Source organism: Ostrinia nubilalis, chromosome 6 (assembly GCF_963855985.1).
Source record: "Ostrinia nubilalis chromosome 6, ilOstNubi1.1, whole genome shotgun sequence".
NCBI lineage: Eukaryota > Metazoa > Arthropoda > Insecta > Lepidoptera > Crambidae > Ostrinia > Ostrinia nubilalis.
Genome location: NC_087093.1, coordinates 10,236,888 through 10,240,021, shown reverse-complemented (window position 1 = coordinate 10,240,021; position 3,134 = coordinate 10,236,888). Strand labels below are relative to the sequence as shown.

General features: G+C 41.4%; 1 long non-coding RNA gene across 1 annotated transcript; it reads right to left on the bottom strand.

Moving 5' to 3' along the window:
* Window positions 1-834: 834 nt before the first annotated feature.
* LOC135072952 (uncharacterized) lies at window positions 835-1,853 on the bottom strand. Its single transcript, XR_010257538.1, has 4 exons — window positions 1,792-1,853; window positions 1,325-1,427; window positions 1,161-1,224; window positions 835-1,007 (listed from the first exon to the last, which is right to left on the bottom strand). It is a non-coding gene; the product is annotated as an uncharacterized LOC135072952 (long non-coding RNA).
* Window positions 1,854-3,134: the final 1,281 nt, after the last annotated feature.

Below are 3,134 nucleotides of genomic sequence, written 5' to 3'. Positions count from 1 at the left end.
AGATTTCGTGCAGGACAATAATATTTGTTTCAATTGCTTAGGTAGAAGTCACCCAGCTAAGTATTGTCGTATCAAAACAAGGTGTCAGATCTGCAAAAGGAAGCACCACTCACTGCTTCATTCTAATGGGAAATTTATTTCAGAAGCCAGTGAGGATAAGGAGCAAGGGTCTTCGGCAGTAGTCAGTTGTACGCTTACTGAAGAAGCAGGAGGTGCAGAAGGAATTATTACTTCGTGTTTTTCGGCGGACAAAATGGGAAAACAGGTACTATTAGCTACAGCTGTGGTAAATATTGAAGCTAATAATGGAACACGGAGAACGGTACGCGCTTTGCTCGATCAAGGATCGCAGGCGTCATTTGTGACCGAAGCGACGATACAATGTTTGGGTTTAAAGAAGTCAAAGGAGAAAAACGTTGTATCAGGTTTGGGAGGAGATAAAAAGGTCATCATCAACTCGACGGTTAACATCAACTTGCAGTCACGGGTCAATCCGGAAATCAAGTTCAAGGTCAAGGCGTACGTGTTAAGAAAGATCACAGCTTGTCTTCCAGCGAAAAAGGTTAGTGACCTGGAAGGTTTGGATTTAACGGGAATTACCTTGGCTGACCCTGAGTACCACACGCCCAACAAAGTGGATATTTTGTTAGGTGCAGATGTGTATGGGCAGATTCTGCAAGAAGGATTAAGGAAGGGTATCCAGGGTGGAGTGATTGCACAATCTACAGCTTTAGGCTGGATCATTTCGGGCACGGTTATGGATTCACAGCAGCAGCCAAAGAGTATGGTAGTAATGCATTCACTGATCGATGAAAATGATCGCCTTAAGAAGTTCTGGGAACTGGAAGCGGAACCTGAAATAAAAAGAGAAAAAATGTTTACAGAGGAAGAAAAAAGATGTGAGGAGATATTCACAAAGACAACTTCAAGAGACGGGGAAGGGAGATATGTAGTTCGACTTCCCTTGAAGAATGATCCTCCTTGTGTAGACAACTCCAGGGAGATATCTGAAAGGAGATTTCTTTCGTTGGAACGGAAATTCATGAAGAATGAAGCCTTGAGAGAGAAGTACTCTGAAGTGATGCAAGAATACATAGATCTGAATCACATGGAACTTGTGCCTGATGATCAAGTTGACAATCCATCGGCGATATACTTACCCCATCACGCAGTCATACGAGAAGACAGGGAAACGACGAAGGTACGGGTAGTGTACGATGCCTCCTGTAAAGGTAAGAATAATATGTCTCTAAATGATAACCTGCTAGTGGGACCTACCTTACAGTCAGAGCTACGGCACTTAGTGATGCGATGGCGTACGTACCCCGTTTGTCTCACGTCTGACATAGCCAAAATGTATCGGCAAGTGAAGATCTCGGAATCAGATGTGGATTATCAACGGGTACTCTGGAGAGATGACCCTGAAACTGAGATAAATCACTATAGAATGCTAAGAGTGACGTTTGGAACTGCATCTGCGCCATACTTGGCTGTCAAGACATTGCAATAAGTGGCTATTGATGAGGGTGGGAGTTATCCTATGGCAGCGGAGAGAGTCTTAAGAGATTTTTACATGGATGACCTATTGACGGGATGTCAAACTAAAGAAGAAGGATTCCAGATATTTAAGGAAATGAATGAATTGCTAGAAAAAAGAGGATTCGAGTTAATGAAATGGACGAGTAACTGCGATGAGTTAATAGAAGAGATGAAAAGAGAAACACGGATGAAAGATGTTCAAGAGGGATTGAAGATTAAGTCAGATGAAACAAAGAAGATAGTTGGACTTACCTGGGACCGCAGTGAAGATTCATTCCGTTACGCTGTCAAACTCCCGACGCTGGAACAACCTGTAACTAAAAGGAAAATGAATAAAAAGGAAAGTGATATTTCACGATTTTATGATCCATTGGGCTGGTAGGACCCAGCATCATGAAGTCAAAATTACTAATTCAGAAGCTATGGTTAGCAGGAATTGAATGGGATGAAGCTGTATCGAAAAATATATTGGATGAGTGGTTTACTTACCGGGAGGAGCTGAAATTGTTGGAGTCAATTAACATACCAAGATAGGAATTTTGTTTTGACTCCTGGTCATTTCCTTGTGGGAGAGACTATTGTCACGGCTCCTGATAAGAGTCACGAGTCTCATAATGTGAGTTCTTTAAGGCGGTGGCAGTATACTCAGAGAATGCTGCAAGAATTTTGGAAGGTATGGTCTCGTGAGTACTTAACAAAGGTTTATAATCGGTACAGGTGGTCATCACAGCAGCCTCAGCCACAGGTGGGCGATGTCGTGTTGGTGAAGGAGGACGGATTACCTCCCTGCCGCTAGCTATATGGTAGAGTTCGTGCTGTCCATCCGGGACAGGACAATTTAGTTAGGGTAATAACGCTTAAAACAAAAAATGGGACAATTAAGCGCCCAATATCTAAGTTGTGTCTGCTTCCAATAGAGACTGATGTGTAAATAGGTATAAGATAAATATTCTAAGGTAGTTGAATAGTTTGATTTTAAGTTAGCAGTTATCGGGTAGTTACATTGTTTGTTTTGTTAGATAAGGAAGGACAAATTGCATATTTGTCCTTGGTGGGCGATTATGTTGACGTCGGGTTAAGGTTTTGTGGATTAACCGATAGATGTCACCGCGCGCTACATGACAGGTAGTTCACGTAATTTGGCCAATAGATGGCACCTATTAGATTAAGGCAAAATATTAGCGCGCGGTGTCCAGATTTTTTGCCCGCCCTTTATATATAACCGAGGAAAGAATAAAGTTGAATTCAGTTGACCTCAAGACGGTGTTTGATTCACTAGTTAGTAGTACCCCTAGTCAGTGTAGGAGTGAGTGATAGGAGTGATAACGGCTAGGAGTGCTCAGGGTGAGGGAATTCCACCCTCTCACTACGGGAGGGTTAAACATATACTTTAGAAGATTTCACGCATAGAACGCTTTTCGGACACCTTAATGATGCGATTATTTGTACATAAAATATCTACTTTTTTTTACTTAGCTGAAAAGTAAAATTACTGGAAAATGTAATGATAGGTAATTAAGTATGCCCTAAGTAGACCAATAATACCAATTTATGTGGTATTTACTGAATATTTATAATAGTGTTATTTTAAGTTA